Consider the following 18,264-nt stretch of genomic DNA (forward strand, 5'->3'; position numbering starts at 1 on the left):
CATAAACATGTAGTTGTTTTTTCCAGTCTATTATTTCTACCTCTTGGAGAGATTGCTGCCCTAGACAAATATGGAAGTACCAAAATGTCATTAGTCGTAGCTAAGAAGTTGTAAACATATATTGTACATTAACAGAATTAGATGAACTAATCTTGAAGAGTAACTACTGGCAAGACTAACAACAGTAAACTGGAAGCACTTTCAAAATACTGTGTAGTTTTTAACACTCTTCAAGTCTGATCCCAATCTTTCCAAAGGTAATGGGAACCTCTTCACTAACTAATATGATGCTTTGCATTAAGCCATTCATACAGCTGTATCTGACCCTGAAGTTTTAACATTCTTACACTTCTCTTTTTAAATAACTTGATGAAATAAAAGTAGATATAAATTGGTGAAACTTATGCTCTAAACCTGTAATTAGGATGCTCAATTAATTTCTGTATTTTATTTACACAGGGGTCTGTCATTTAGGAGCATTTGACTGTATTCACAAATGTAAATTCAAAAAATACATTCTCTTTGTATTTTAAAAATTTAATTCCTGTTGAATCAATGGGGGTTGATTAAGAGAAAGAATCATTTTAGTTGTTCTTTAGTAGAATTGATTCAAAAGTCTGTGCTAACTGGACCAGATTTTAGGATATTTTACGTTACTGTCATTTTTTTTTTTACGTAAGCAGAGATGCTAAGATCTTTTACATCAGTCTGGCCATTGAATTCCATGTGTCTGTCAATAAAGAAATATAAGAATGGTGTTCCAAAATGCGTGTATGTTTCAGATCTTTTTAACTTCTGAGAGAATGCTCCGGTAACTGTCCCATGTCTTCTGTCACAGGGTAGGATGAAGATAGAATAATGCCAATACTCCTTGGAATTTACCTGACATAGAAAAAATACCTCTAAAAATGTCAATTTACATGCAGTTAACAGACTTCTGACCTGTGCTTAGAACTGGAAGTGGCAGACTCTTTGTGCCTTCTTCTAGCACTCTGCTCACCGATACGCAGCTAGTAAGAATCTCACTTTCAGCAGATCACCCATCTGTCATTCATATTCTTTCATCGCTTACAAAAAAAAAATCTCCATTTTAATTTTTCATACTTATATTCTAAATTCAGGAATTGGAGAGCTTAATAAATAGGAATAGAAACTAAATTTTAATTCTAGGAAAATCAACATTTTTGGAAACACCGTTCTTATAGTGAAAACAAAAATGGATAAAATCAACTGAATTCCTGCTTAGGGAATGATTTGGTGATAACAGTCTTGTCTTTTGAGCAAATTTAAAGGAACTAGATGTATTCACCATCTGATGAGAAAAATCTGATTATTGTTCACTTAATTCATTTCAATCAGGAGTGTTAGGACAGACCATAGGCTTGTGCTGTCACCAACATGACTGAGGTTAAGAGCAGAGCAACCATAAAAGTGAAAACAGAAGAGCTAGATATCAGGGAAGAATACAATTAAGTTGTGTGGGAAACTAAGACATCTTTGAGAAAGGAAGAATGAACTATGAAATGAAATTAAACAGCCTCTAGACTGGGATCAAAAGACCCACCAGATAAGTGCTGTCCTGAAAGACCAAAAAAGAAAAAGGTGTCTGATGCATATAGTTGATGGATGAAGCCCTGCAATGGAGTGGCAAGTGTAAGATGAAGTATGGCAAAAAGAAGATGTACCTCAGAAAGCCGAGTACAATAAAAGAGATAAAGAGATAAAGATCAAAGAAAGGGACCAGGAGAAAGCATATCTTGAGGGACTAGGATCAAAGAACGAGGCACTAAAAGGATGATATTAAAAGGCAATGGATTAGCCATAGCTCAACTGGAAAATTTAGCGACATCTAGAGGTAAAGATATTTCAAGGGGTAAGGACAATAGGTTTATCTGAGTAACTTCCATGCTAATATTAAAATATAGAGTGGAACAGCAGGCTGAGGAAAGTCAATGAATTAAAGACACTTCACCTGGGTTGCCTGAGTGGGAAACTTAATTTCAATACTGAAAAATTAAACTTTAAAAAATTATAAGAAAACTGTTGCCATAAAAGGTATACTGTTGAAAAACACTCAAGAAAGATGGTTTTATTGCATAAAGAATGGCTCTGTGAAGCACGACATACTAAAGGAAAAAAAAATAAAAAGTTTCAACACCAGGAAAGACTGAATATAGTTGAGCAGATGCAGAAGAAATGGTACGGTATAAAAACATGTACAGTCTAAAACACATATGAAACTTGAGTATAACTGAAAGAAGCGAAAAGGATACAACTTGGGTCTGTAATCACTTTTGGACTGATGGATAAAAATAAGAAAATTATCCCTTGTAGGAATAGGTTACATAGGAGACAAGGAAGTTCCTGTCTTGTCCAGACTTTCATTAATATTAATTTCATTAATACTCTCGTAAGCATGCTCAGGAGGATCCTCTACTAATAGCACGCATTCTTTAAATTTTTATGGTTTCAGGAAAGCATTAAAAACAAAGAAAAAAAAAATTAAAAAAACTCTGGAAAGTTCACATCTAACTTGTGTGTGTCATTCAGTGATCTCCCTAGTGGTCTTTAAGTTCGCTCCGGGTGGCACATTTTACATTTAGGGCAAGTCTTCTGCTGGAGGTCAGGTTTTTAATTTCATATCGTGGTTCAACTTAATGTTCAGTTTGGCTGCCTTGCTGCATAAACTTCTGCTAAGAGCACTGTATGTTGTTACTGATAAAAAAATATGTTGCTCATGGACATATAAGGCATAGAATTCCTCTATAAATGTTTCTTTTGCTAGAGGTGTTGAAACTGTGGCCCAGTTTGTCAAAAACACAGCTGCTTTCCTTGGGGTTTCAGAATGCTCACAACAAATAGATTTTTTTATGAATTTGTGAGAACACCCTGAGGAAAACAGCTGCATTATTACAGAATCCATGAAATCTCAGACGAGTCTGAACTATTGTATCTTAAAGGACTGCTACTCTGAAGACCTTTTAGAAATAAAATGAAGATATTACTTGAAACTAAAAAGATATTTTACAGGAATATATGATAGCGACTTTTTCTAGTTGACTGCTAACACTGAAAGATTTTGACTGTTACCCTCACCTGTTCAAATGATGACAAATCAATACGTTACATACAAAAAATAGTGGTGGTTTGTGCTTTTAGGTAATATTTTCTGCCAAATACTCAACAATTTGACTGGGAATGACCCGATCCAAGAGGCGATGCAGGCAGGTAGAATCACCTCTCAACTGTTTCACTAATCTCTATGTACACAACTAAGTCAAGAGATTCAAGGCTCCCGTCATGGTTGAAGTCCCTTATAACACACTCCTTACTGAAAGTTCTCTTTGAGGAATACTTGTTACCTTTATCTGTAGTCCCTACATTTTGCTTTCAGTTGTGCTCTACTTTTTATGTGACCTTTTCAGATTTTCCAGCGCTTCCTTAATGCCCAGCAATTTGTGCCTAGAGGCACAAGAGAATGCTTCTAACAGTCGTTACAAGAGATACGATATTGAGCACACCCAGTCCTCGAAGGTGCCGCACTCTCTGCTACAAAAGCCTTGACAGGAATTGGCATTGGATGCTACCTAAGTGCATTCACATGCATGCCTGCTTGTATTTACAGAGCTATGTAACAAAACTACTCACTGAAGGAGAAAGTGTAGTGTGATATCACAGAGATGTTCAGTACTTTGGATTCTCAAAGCCACCGTTTATAAAACACTTGCAGATTCTGCAAATAAAAAAAAAATGCTCTGGAAATGCAAAGAAGTCTTTGCAGCAAGGAATTATTTCTACTAAGTTTTGAAAGGAATAGCATTTGGCTTAAGCAAGTAGACTATTACTTGATGAAATTTATGCCTCTGTCTATAAATCCAGAGACTCTCTTTGGGCACGAGACAAAGAATGATGAAAGATGGTGAAATTACTTCTCCCTAAATATATCCTAAAATATATCTGACAGGACTACGATATGGTAATTATATGCTATGAACAAGATAAAAAATAGCCAGGAAATAAATGTTATTTTATTTATATACAGCCTATTTAATTAATTTACAGCCAGCAGGAGAATTAAATGGCTATAGGTCTCTCTGCCATAGCAGACATGAAACTTATTCAAGAACAGTGATCCTGCGTCTGATCATTAAAATCGAGTCAACTATAAATCATCTTGCAGTGTTTCGAAGTCTGGCATCATATGGCCCTGTTGTGCTCAGGTGTTAATTTAATCAGTCTGATATCAAAACTTGGCTCCAAGCAGTACACATTTGGCAGGTACATTTTATAATTAGTGCAGGTGAAAGTTCCATGACTTAAATTACTGCTGTAAGCTACTGTAATTCACAGACAATTATTATTATTATTACGCTAACAAATCCCAGAATGGTTCTAGATTGTAAAATACCTAGAAATATTAAAAAACAAAAACAAAAACAAAAAACCCAAACTTCTGGAAGGAAATATGATGGGTAAATACCAAGAGGCCATTGGAATTTTCCTAGAAAGGCCCTAAATCAGGGGATTCTTGGAGAACATATAAAATAATCTTAGAAAGTACCAGGGAACTCATAATAGTTTGGAACAGAAAAAGTCCTAGAAAGGAGTTTTTAAATCCTCAAATGCAATGGGAAATTCCCTAAAGTGCACTGAAATTCCTAGAATGTTCATTGAATGTCCTGTAAAATTTCTAGATCAGTGAAATTTCAGAAAGTACTGTGAACTTCCCCAAAACTTTTCAGAACCCAGAAATATCACTTTTCCATCACAACCCATTTAACTGTGTCATTCTAGCATGGTTAAATTGTTTCCTTTTAACTTTATCAAGTAGGACTTCAAGGTCTTAATTACACGATACGGTTAATTTTCAGTTTTATAACTATAATATGCTTCTCTTTTCAACCTTTCAATATTTTTTATTTTGTTGGATTCATTATTTGCTGAATGCTTCTGAAACTCATATTCTAATCAGTACATTGTATTCTTATTGCTCATCGTCAGTGTAACAACTGGCGTTGAATTTGGTTTTGTATGTATCATGACACAGTCAATTAGATGACTTACCTGCTAATTGGAATTTTTAGTTTTGGCATTTTATCTATCAAATATAGATGCTTTATGTATATAAACATAAATATAAAATTTACATACATAAAATTCTGTATTTAGCATAATATCTAGATATCCACACACAAAATATATATATATATATTTATATACACACACATTGTACGTAACAAAGCTTCCTGCTTTCATTACATATGCTTCTATAGGGATTTCATAATATCAAACTTTATATATTTATGTATAGAGTTTTCTAATAATATACTTGTTTAGTGCATTTCAAGTGACTAGTAAGCATATCAGTTTTCAGGCTGGAATAAAAGACAGGTAAAGCCTGGAAGCTGAGGCATTTGAGATGGGAAGCCGGGAGAGTCTTCCAGCCCAGGATCAAAGTGTGCGGTGCTGGGGTGGCTGGCCTGGGCAGTTCACCCACTGTAAAAGTCTGCTTTACATCATAAATGTTAATTGATTCAACACATTCCAGTAGAAAATTTGCCCTTTGACTTTTCTATATGTGGGAATCACATGGAAGGATTTGGTAGACTCTCCATTACTCGGTGCCTGCACTGTTTCAACCACAGCATTGAATATCCTCAGCCCTGTTTCTTTTTTTGTGTGTGGTGTTAGATCCTGTCCCTGTACCCAGTTCAGTTACTGAATCTGGTAAAGTTGGTGTAGTAATTAAAAACTGGTTATTAGAAAAAAAAAAAAAAATAATAATAATAGGAGGGCAAGAGAAACTCTTCCCCCCTTGCTGTTTTTTTCCCCAGTTTTTCTCTGACAATTTCCTCCAAAAGCACTCTGGAGACAAAAAAAAAAACTAAATCAAAACTTAAACATCCCTTTAGAGAAATTCACAAATAATAGATAAGAGCAATAACAAATTAATTGTCTTTTATGTGTTATTATTCAAACTGCCATAAAGCTTCTAAATTAAGAGCTGTTTAATATGAACGAGGGCTACACTGTTGCTATGGGAATAGAAACAGCATAAATCTATATAAAAAACTGTACTCACATCTCCCAATACCATTCTACCAGTCCGTCTCACCCAGCTACAGACAAAACAGGACTGTAGAATTAATTCACACCATGAAGTTTATCTTTGGAAGGAAGGTTACATTTAATTTGTAGTGAAGTTAGATGACTGTTTATAGACTTCAGTATGATTCCCAAACATGTGTAACTGATCTAGGAGCACAAGTCCATTTGGTTCTCAAATGCAAGTCACGCTCTAAGTCACCCAGACATTTTTTTTTATACCAACCTTCAATCACACTTTGATCAGGCCGAACAAAAGATGAAAAGCAAAAAAACCCCACACAACAAAATTGCACAAGTAACCAAAATCAGTTGGAACCTACAACCTGTTTTCCTGTTTAGCTACATATTATAATTTAAACTTTCAAACATGAAGAGTAAATTGACAGACCTGAAGGATGAGAATTGTTGACACATATATAACCAATACCTGGAGACCCACAGTTTTCCAGCAGATCTCATACTCCCTAAGGCTCTTACACATAAACCTTGGATGGGATGAAAAAAAGAACCTTGTAATACGTCTTATGCTTAGGTTGCACACATTCTATGTTTTTGAACTATGTTTATTCATTATTAATATGATGTCATATTCTGTTAAAACTACTGTTTAAAGTATAGCAGCAATTCAACAGTGAATCAAGAGCACACAAAATTGATAAAAACTTTGCTTTCAGGGTGGAAATATTTTTTTTTTTTTTTTAAAGAAGAAAAATGAAAAGACTGAACAGAACACCCTTCTTGAATTTTTTTATGTCAAAATTATACATAAGGTTCAGAATGAATTTGTATTCAAATGTTTATGATGCATGACGAAATAGTGTTAAAAATGTTAAAAATAGAAAAGACAATTGAAACACTTCAAAACTACACTCCTCAAAAAAAGGATGGATTGCTTTAATCTGTTCTCATTCTCTTGCCCAGTTCTGGTTCACAAAAACATCAGGATTTTTTCCCCCCAACTTTAGAAAGAGGCAGGAGGAGGCTGTGCCAGCTCTTGCCTTCTGAAAGGTTTCAGTAGCTAATAAGAAGGATTTCCCCCTTTTTGCTCATGTAGGACCGTTAGCCTGCTTTTGATTGAAAGGCAGGAATTTGCCTGAAATAAAGTTTGCAAAATTTCATCTTCATTTAAAAAGGGTGACTAGTGGTAAGGAAAACAGGAACTGACAGTAAATTATTTCAGCCCAAGAAGTTCATAGCGACACTCAGTCCGTGCAATGATCAGGAGTGTAAATTAATGTGAAACCAACAGATTCTTTTATTCTTTACATCCCCTCACTGTTTTCTCTTTAGTCTCTAAGAAGTTTCTGCATTTAGGTTTTGTGTCTATTGTTATTTTCATCTTGGTCAGTATTGATACTTGATATAATGATCAGGTAGTTTGCAGACACTCTTAGGAGTGTGACATATAGCTTAGCTTTACTTAAACACAGCATTATAAACAAAGCTTTAGTGGTAGCAGAGTCAGGAAGACCCTTCTATTGCTCCCCCCAAAAGGTGTCAACCAATCTTTCAGAAAAAAAACTCTGCAAGATGCCGCAGTTAAAGAAACCTCAAGTCCACCAACCAACCAAATGAAATCGTGACAAGTATCTAGTCAACACATGCTTTACAAAAGACATGGACTAAGTAATAAGCTAATCAGTAATTTGCAATTTGTCTGATATCACAACAGAGAGGAACCTTCAAGAAACTCTTAAGAATGAGGAGACAAAATAGAAACCCAAAATTCAAATGCTTCAAGTTTTGTATTTGAAGAATGAGAGGATACAAAGGCAACACACTCTGCTTCCAAAGGTCTCTGTTAAGCCAGGAGGGGAAGCCTGTCACTCCCTGAAACAATATTTCATTGTAATTCTTTCCAGTCTGTCATAATTTATGTGAAAGACTGTAAGGCAAGTTCAGGGTCAGTGATCAGAAACATACATGAGTTATGGTCCCTGCTTGTGCCCTTACTGGCCTTAATTTTGCATGGCCTCACAGTCACGTTCTCCCAAGCACTTAACTTTTAACCATCCACCTTAAAAGACAGAGCAATTAGCGATTAAAAAAAGAGAGAGAGAAAGAGAATGACTACATTCTTGAAACATCTGGAGGAGAGGCCTCTACTCGAGGATATTTGCAGACAGTGGGATGCCTCAAATGAGACAGAAAGAAAAAATATGGCTTTGATTCAGACGATAATAAACTTTTTAACAAAACAAATTTTATGACCTGAACATATCAAGAATCACAGCACAAAGTTTGTTTACGAAGTTCTACGTTTGAACAGAAGTTATTACTTTGATATGTATTTTCAGTAACTTGTGAAACCAAATTACTGAATAGAGTCACATCTAAGAACAGGAAAAACCTTGCTTAGTTCATTAAATTTCATTCTCGCCACATGCAAATATTCTTTTTCACTGAAATACACTTGTCTAAAGTAAATTTAGAATTTAGGTCTTCCATTACTTTTTTGGGGAAATATTATCCCATACTCTATATCATAAAGCTATGTTTTATAACTTTTTTTATAGCACACTTACAATTTTCCATTATTAGTCTCCACCAGGTTTTCTTCCCATATGTCACTCTTATTTCCTCTTTCTTGGTGCTTCTTTGAATTCTGTCCAAATTTTTATTATGTATTTGGCAGGAAAGTGCCAAACCACTGTGAATCAATCTGGGTATGGTGGCACACAAAGTAAGCTCCATAGTGCTGTCCCATGCTGTGACTCTTGCATGGACCCCTGAGAAATTTATTGGCTATCTGAATCTTTCTGTCCCATTTGAGGTGTACCTCTCTGTGACTTGATAACTTTGATATGAACTTAAAATGATCAATAAAAGTATTGCTCAGTATTGTATTTCCAGGTGCTCCATCAAGTGACATCAGTTAGTATCAGCCACTGGAATAACCTCCCCAAGGTAGTGGTGAAATCCCCAACACTGGACATTTTTAAGATTCAGCTGAACAGGGTGCTGGGCCATCTTTTCCAAGCTGTGCTTTTGCCAAGAATGGTTGCACTAGATGATCCATGAGGTCCCTTTCAACCTGGTATTCTATGATTCTATGAATATTAAAAACAAACACTGAAAAGTTCTACATTATTTCTTTTCTGGACAATAAAATGATTTATATAACTATATTCTGATATGATTCCCCAGAAATTTCTGTACAGTGGAAAAATGTCCACAGTTTAACATCAGCTATATTTGCTAATAAAGAAAATTATGTTTGTACTGCTATGAAAATTCAGAAAGAAAGGCTTAAATTAATTGGTTTTGTGTTTTGAGTCAGTTGCCATCTAGGAAGAGAGAAATTCTAAAGATGTTGTTTCTGGATTATTTTTTTTAGTGTTTTCCAAATAAAGATATTAAATATCAATACTAATATGTTTTTCAACTGACAGAAATATCTGTACTGGACAAGACTAAACTGATTTAATGTAAAGCCTTCATTTTCAGTGAATGCAAGCAACTGCAATTTTATAACAATTTTTTGTTTGAATACTTGGAATATTTTCTACCGTTTGTTCACAGAAACTTGGCTCTAGAGATGGGAAAAAAAGATATGTACCTTCTATTTTTGTGTATGCTGAATCTCAATAACAATTTTTCAGAACACTAGAAATGTAAGGTTTTATTGTAGCTGTCTTTTGGGGTTGCAAATTGTTAACATCTGCCTTTTAGTATCATTTTTTACAATACTCTGCTCTCTAGATATCCTGTTAATGACTGTAATTTTCTAGTCAGCTGCTCTCTGTCAAGGTAGTTTAAAGGTCACTTCTTGCTATGTATTAAGAGAACCTCATGCAGAAAGTGGGCATGGGTTCTTTACAGTAAAGAGAGCTTATGCTTGGATTTACTTTGTGTTTGAAAACAGGGAGTTCAGCAGCCCCCGGTCACATTGATCTTTCAATTTCACTCTCCTTTGTTGCTTGATCTTTGGTCATACACTTCTCTGTATTTTTTCTAGTGACAGCTTGCTACTTTTTTTGTTATCCTCAGTTATCTGTATTCCTTACTTATCTGTAACTGGTAACACCATTAAATCAGAGATGTAAATTTCTCACCCACCTGTCCCTCATTGATCTCATTTTCCTGAGTTTTTAATTCAATTATAAATATTATTGAACACATGCAGTCTTTTTCTGTGATATTTACAAACATTTGCAAGTGAAGAAGTTTGTGTATTTATACCTTTCTTTATACATACTGAATGAAACTTTTCAGGGGCTAAAAGAATGATTGCACATTTGCCTTGGAAACACCTGTCATTCCCCCCATCCCATGCATTCACTAGTATGACTTAAAACTAAAGGAGTGCTTTTCTCTCATGGCTAAAATTACACAAGAATAACAAGAACATGTTTAACCTCTTTTAGTGCAAAGGCTGCCTTACATGAGGATCTGCTTCACATTTGGGGCATGCTTAGCTGAAGGAGTCATGATGCTCTTCCCCCTTTTGGAAGCTGAAAACATCCCACCGAATCACAGAGTTGCTGAGGTTGGAAGGGACCTCTGGAGGTCACCTGATCCAAACCCCCTGCTCAAACAAGGTCACCTAGACCAGGTTGCTCAGCACCTTGCCTACTTGGGTTTGATTATCTCCAAGGACGGAAACTCTACAACCTCTCTAGTGTTCAATCTTGTTTCCAGTAAAAAAGTTTGTCTTATGGTTAAACAGAATTTCCTGTGTATCAATGTTGTGTAGAGTCTCAACCATCTACAGTTATGCATTAATCCAAACTGTAGTAATTAATGAAGTAAATTGTAAAACATAGAAACTGCGAGCTGAATGAAGCTTATTCAGAACAATTTAGTTCCTTAAGACTTATCAGGACGGGACTAATCTGGCTGTCTTTGCTCTTCACTGGAACAGAAGAACTCACTTGACCCCTTTGTGCAGGGACTCAGCTTGAGAGGACTGTATCCTATAGATGATGGGCATGAAAACAAGGAAAAGCAGTATTGGGGTTTGGATTTTGTTTCTTAAAAAAAAAAAACAACAAACAAACACCCTTAAAAATTGCACTAGACTTTTAAAACTTTGAATACATAGTTCGCAAATGAAAAATAAATGGCCTTCATTTCTCTAGGCTAAGCTCTGTAAGTATATGTTTGACTGCAGGGCTGACATAGCAGGTTGAAACCCATACACTGCAGCAGAAGAGGAAATAGAGAGCGGTCTTGATCATATTCACAGCCTCACCAGGCATTCTCAGAAACCTAGATTGAAATCGGACGGACCAGGTCCAAAAGAAGATGGTATTGGAACCATCAAGTTTTCTTTAGTTTAAAATCATTGAAGTGGGATTATATCTAAAGAAGATAGTGGAAAAGATTTTATCCAAGCTGCTTTCATTCTACTGCATCTAGCTGTTGGTCTTAATCATCACAGCCACCTCCCTATGGTGTTTTATAGCCTTAAATTCTGTCTGGAAGACTGAGGTCAAGTAACTTGCATTATCCTCAGCATTTCTTGTCATCTTCATCAGTCACTCTAACTTAGGCGATGAAGCTGTCCAGTAGTCTGCCTAGGACCCCTTTGAACAGGCAAAGCAGTGACCTACTCCAATACACCTATTTGTATAAACTTCTGTTCTGATCTGCCCTCTGAAGGAGGAACTGAAAGAGGTTAGTAAATTAAATGAATCAGATAAACTGTGTAAGTAGTTTCTTCCTGTGCCTTGTTCTTAACTCATGCCTACAGATCCCGCTAAGACTAGTAATAAGTCAAATGAGATATTGAGATTTAAATTTCATTTTTGGTGTTAGCTCTGAGCCCCAGAACATTAGTTTCCATCCAGTATGCAAACTTTACAGTAAGTGTGTTAGCAGCTGTGAAAAATGGAAGATTGGCAGACCAGTGTACAGGGTTCCACAAATCACCAGTTTAACAAATACCAGAGTCTACAAAGTAATAAGCTCCTCGTGAATTGAACGATTGGGTAGTAGAAGAGAGATCTTAAACTCTTGAGAGAATACCTAATGACTTCTGTTTAAAAACCCGCACAGGTGGACCTGAAAATATTTCACAAATCATTGAGAAGAAGGGTACTTCTGTTATAGAAATACTTCTATTGGAATTAAAGTTGTTTGCATAGAAAATTTCTGAAGAAAAGTAAGACATTTAGCATGGTAATCTAGGGCAAGTTACAACCTGAAAACAGAATCACCATAGAAGAAACCTGGGCAATTATCTTTTAGGAAAGTTATTCACATTAAGCCACTGACCAAATCTTTCAGCATGACCAATGGGAGCAGTATGTAGAATTCTTTTCCCAGCAGTTGACTGGAAATGATGAACAATAATACATTTTGCATATTGAAACTAATATATGCAGGAGCTGGTCCTCTGGGACTAAAATGAATTTCATAAAATCGCTCACTTGTTAGCTGAATGGCATTAATGACTGACCTTCTTAATCTATATTCAGAAACTCACAGATCAGAAAGGTCATCTCTAACTGCCAGCATCTATTCATATGTATATTCTACAACACACTTACAAATGGGATTGTTGTCTTTAGATTAATAGAAAACCAACATCAATGACATCATTAATTCTGTGAATACACTGTCTTGAGAATGATACAAATCTTTGCATAATAATAAGCATTTGAATATTCCTTGCAATAGCAGCTACAATCTGCAAAACCCACTCAGTGGAAAGTAGCCCACAGACTTTTGTATCATATAATGTTCTCAGTGAAAATATCAGCTTTCAAATGCAGCTATTTAGGGGAAGAGATACCCATTAAGGTGTATCATCTGGATATAGAATATCAACCAGCTCTTAGTAAAACTGAGCTTTTGGCTTTAATGTAGGCTTTGGTTTAGTGAGTCATAGACTTTTAAGAATAACAAAGAAACATATCCTGAACTTCACTGTATTACTTGGTACCATTGATTACTTTACAGGTAAGCTAAAACAAGTTGCAAAAATGAGGCAATAAAAAGAGGTATTGAAGTTATTTCATTACGTATTCTACATTGCTGCTCAAAATTACCATTTTTCTTAGTGTCAAAAAGACACTAAGACAACATTAACAATTTTTATAAAAAGTGAAAAGCTCTAGTAGATACAGTAAGTCAAAAAATGATGGTATCTTTAAAAAAATCATAGTGCAAAGAGAGATAAAAAGCAGATGTTTATAGGTGAAATAGCTATTAGTTTGCCAAATAAAATGGAACTTACTATGGCTGTGAACTTGGCAGAAGTGTTTTTAGCATAGGAATGGACTACTGTTTATTGATATCTAGCCTAAGAATGATATACACTTTGTAAAGCATTAGCCCACATTACATAGTCTATGTATTAGAATGGTGACTACTGAAACTGACTAGAAACAAATATGGTTCAGACTGAAGAAAATATTTTGGACCTAGAAAATGTATTATTCTATTGAAAGAAGCAGTGTCCTTGAGCCTCCTGCATTTAGTCATATGAAACAGCCTTCTAAATTAACCTCTTGAGCACCAGCCTTGCTCACCAATCACACAATGGTATTTGTTATAAGATGTCATAAAAACTGAAATAGACAGGTTGGTGGACAGGATTTGCTCTCCAAATATTGAACTTTAACTGTCATTGAAGCTTTAACTGTTATGTTGGGGTTTTTTCTAGTGAATTCAACAATTCTCTATTAAAACTTACACATTCAACCTACAGTAAAACAAGAATACATTTAAACCCAAGCTTGAGAACTGTGTCTCTTCATTATTAGGAGTTCAGCATAGCATAGCTGGTTAATAGCTGTAGTAAGACAATCTGCTGGAAAGCATACTACAAATAGAGAATACCTTACACTCTGCCACTAAATGTTTGGATTATATTCAGCACATCACAGCACTTTCTTTGATGAAGTAGCGTTAGTGGTATTTAAGTATATACGTAGTGTTCTACTGATGAAGAATTATGTAAATCCAGATGTAATTTTTACTTTACTCAGTTATGTCTTCAATTTAATTGTTGTATTATGTAGTTATGATAAAGGTACTTATTGTGGACTAGGCCATCTCATTGACATGTGCAACATAAGTACAGAATGAAAAGTCAGTCCCCGCTGAGTGGGTTCTAGAGTTGTTCTTACCGTTTCCCTTCTTCCAGTGTCTATTCCCAGATGTCTTCCAATGGTATTTGTCTCACTATTGTTTTTCTTCTCCTGGTCTCTCCCTCGGTAATCCCATTGTGCACCCTGGAAGTACAAAAATGCCATTTGCCTTAGAAGTTGGACTATACAGCAGCTGAAAGTTGTTTTTGCTTGCTGAAAATGCTGTACAAGTCACGTGCAGAAAAGGACTTCACGCAGTCTCTGTAACCTCTAGTCATTTTGGAATCACTGCGTGATGTTCAATGCAGCTTAGACACCAGTCATGTACACTCTGTAGATTTACATCAGCCTTAAATTCAGTGGAGAGAGAAGTAGGCGACCAATACAGCTCATGAAGACTGAAGTTAAAAGAAACTGTAGTTCTACTTTTTTTTCTAAATTTTCCTACTAACTAATTATGTCTACTCTGGACAGTAACTAGGTGAACACGTTGAATTAAAAGTATCCAACTTCTCTGATGTTTCTCTTTGTTTAATCAGTCCCACATGATCTACCATACCCTTTAAAGCCATTTTATGCACAATATAAATGGTCACCTTGGGGTCTTTTAACAAAATATTAACCAGTACTGAGAGACCTTCCTTTACATTGTTAGTCTTAAACTGGTAATAGAGGATGGCTATTTTCCCGTGCCCAAAAACCTTAAACCAAGGCTTAACTCTATTCTATCTATAGCAGATCATAGAATCATAGAATGTCCTGAGCTTGAAGTGACCCACAAGGATCAGAGTCCAACTCTTGTTCCAAGTACAGGGATTCGAAGAGACAGATCAACCAGAATGTTAATATTGTCTGTCAGAAAACTAACCAGTACCATCTCGACATTATGATTAAGTTCATTCAGTGTTGATGAACACCCGATCACCAGATGGTAACTTCATTTCAACAAGCATATAGGCTAGATAAAATTGGATAAAGCCAAAAGGTAGAAGGTTCTACATCCCTCAGGTGAACAACTCCACCACCTATTTAGCTACACCTATAAATAACAGAACCAACACGATTTGGACCTAAAATCATAAGTAACTTTTGAGGGTTTTTCCACATTTTAGAGCAAGTATTTCATCTTGTCCTCAAGACAAGGATTGCCTTTTGTTTCCTGATTCCCTCCCCAGCCCACAAGGGGCAGGGGAAGGGTGAGTAAGCAGCACATAGTTGCCAAAAGGGGGAGAAGCTGAGACTAAGCTACGACAATAGTCCAATATTTTCCAGTGAAAAATGTATTCAGATATTACAGTCATTACCCAATCACTTGTTGAATAAATTATTCATGAAGAGAATAAGTATCTTTGACCTTTGGAAGATGGAAAATATGTGACAACCCCAAATAATTAGGAACTACAATTAGGAATATGGAGGACACAGGGAACAGTGTGACTGTACTTTGATTAAAAAGTCTTGCAAGCGACAAGCTGTTCAGAAAAAAGTTTGCATTTGATTTCCTTTCTGCAACAGAACCATTAATATTTACAAGACAGTAATATTTTACCCATTGCAGACAATTTCTAATTCCAGTACACCTTTAATTCAGAGAATCAAATCAATAACCAGCTCTATTTTTTAACTTTACCAGTCAGAGTTCAAACAAAACAGCTAGCCAGCTCTGCAGGAGGCTGCTCTTGGGAAAGCTATTCTGAGTGTATGAGCGGACATTCACGTGATTCATGCCATAAATATGTGATCAATGTCTCTTAGTAAAAAATAATTATGTATCTCACTAGATAACCAGCACATATTACATGTGAACTTGCCACTGATAAACTTTCTTTTTGGTGGATACCTTTACCAAAAGCAACTTCTCAATTTTCTGATTTTTCTCTTTTATGCTTAATGAACATTCTTTATTTCACAATTAGTTGTATGACTTTTTACTACTGCAGAAATAATTGAATGTACAAAGATGTGCATTTACTAAGGCTGAACCTGAAGCCCTCCTTTCTGGAGTCAAGGAATGGCTGACCTGACATTGCATTTTTACACCTCCTTTCAGATTCCATGAAACTGGTTCACCTGCACTCTGCTTAATAGACGGAAGCTGAGCTTTCACACCTGAGAGCTTCCAAAGCTATTCACTTATTTCCTGTAGCAATAAACTTCAGAGTCATATTCTTGTACCTAATTGTAGAAGAATTTTACTGCTGGATGTGGTGAAATATTTTCCTTACTACAGAGGTAGTGAGAATTCTATCCAGGATATAGTATAAAGATATAGAATCATTGTTCAAATTGCACATAAGCACTTATGAAAGGTCCTCCAAAACATAGTACAAAATGACAAGCAGTTTCATCCAAATTCTAAACCTTCCTGTAGAATATTAAGTGGGACTATAACTCTTTATCATTGTTTTTTAAAAATAGCTTTAGAAATGCTACACAAAAAATGTTACTCTATTGCATACAATGCTTTTTGGGTTTTGTCTTTCTATTTTTAAGTAATCATTTTTGGACTTCGCTACTTTTGTTCTCTTAAATTTTACAGAAATTATGAGAACATATATGGAAATTATTAACATACAAGTTAAACTAAAATTTTACTATACAGATAGTTTCTTCTGATGTTACATCAACAGCAAGATTTCTGTATATTCTCTGCCAAAAGACCACTCAAAATCTGTAATGGAACAAGAATTACATGGCTCCTAACAAATAGCTCTGCTTCACTTTCGAAGGTGATTCTGGGGAGAGATAAGGTGAAGAAGTGCAGACTGCCAAAAGTCAAAGAGGTATTTGTGCTTAATAACTTCGTATACAGTTCTCTTATTCTTTCTATGTCTACCTCTGAAAGAACAAAGACCCCAAAATGGTGATTTTCCCATTTCAACAGAAATTACATTGAAAATTTTACAAAATGTGTATGATGAAAAAGGCAATAGACTTTCTCAGCGGTCACCTCTAACAAGCACACTTACCAAGGAAAAAAACATATTGCTGGTTTGTTCTCTCTTTTGCTAGCTGCTCAAAATTGTAACCATACTCAGCTACTTTCGTAAAGCTCTCTGAAGCATTGCTATCCTAAAATCATAAACTCATTGTGGCTTGTGGAACTGGATGGCAAATGCAAGTTAAAAGTCTGGCAGTCCAAAGGTGCTGAACCATGAATACCAATGAAAGCCTCTTTTTTTCTGAATGTCATCAGCATTAGAAGTTAATTTATGGACTCCTTCTCTTGAAGTGCAGACACTTCATCTGAATTCACTGACAGGCCGGCAGTTTTAACACTGAGTTAGGTATCAAGGTTCTTCTAGACTGAAAGGCAGGAGAGCAGCTTCCTTGATTGCCTGATCAATATTCCACTTGAGCTGAGATACGTGCTACTGGTTAGTGTACCTCCTGACTACATTTTGCTGCTTCCTGCTTAACATTTAAACTGTATACCTATCTCATGCAAAACTAGATGCAGAAAGATATGTACACTCTTTTTCTAAAGCATTTTTGACTGCTCTATCTCTACAAAGGTTTGCCTTATAAAAAAATAAAAAGGACTAAATTAATTAATCTACTGAGTCTCTAATTTAGAAAGAAAAGAACGAAGAAATTCACTTCAGGTCAGGGGTTTGTTTTTCTAGTTTAGTTAGTTTGTTATTGTTTTGTGTGGATTTGTTTGTTATGGTTTTGTGTGTTCTTGTTTGGGTTTGGTTTTTTCCTTTTTTTTTTCTTTTTAACATTTTGGAAGGTAGAAAGATGAACTCAAAGCACACAGCTGGGTTTCAAGGAGTCAGGAACTAAACTGGCCCTCATTTGGAGTAAATCTGTTAATGCTTCATTGAGGGACTAAATAGGCAACAACTTAACTGCTGGGTTCCAGTTTTGACTGGGCGTTAATTTTCCAGTGTCAAATTTGGCACTTCAAAAAAAAATACATTATGCCTCCAACTACCATTCTCTAAATTGGAGATATGGATCTCTCTAAAATGGAGATATTTATCACGATCAGCTCAAGGTATGGTATGTTGTTTACTTCACTAAGAACTCCCTATTCTGAGAGTGGAAAACTATCTGTGGTTAAGGTATGGTTCCTCTTCAGGATCAGCAAACAGCAGAACTGTTGGCAAATCAT

At 35.6% G+C, this 18,264-nt stretch overlaps 1 long non-coding RNA gene across 1 annotated transcript in view; it reads right to left on the minus strand.

Moving 5' to 3' along the window:
* Window positions 1-18,264, minus strand: part of LOC110358124 (uncharacterized) — a 185,338-nt gene that overhangs the window by 60,409 nt on the left and 106,665 nt on the right. Inside the window, exon 4 of the long non-coding RNA XR_010474721.1 lies at window positions 14,187-14,291. This is a non-coding gene — a long non-coding RNA (uncharacterized LOC110358124). The remainder of the gene's footprint in view (window positions 1-14,186; window positions 14,292-18,264) is intronic.

This window comes from Columba livia, chromosome 9 (assembly GCF_036013475.1).
Source record: "Columba livia isolate bColLiv1 breed racing homer chromosome 9, bColLiv1.pat.W.v2, whole genome shotgun sequence".
NCBI classification, from domain to species: domain Eukaryota; kingdom Metazoa; phylum Chordata; class Aves; order Columbiformes; family Columbidae; genus Columba; species Columba livia.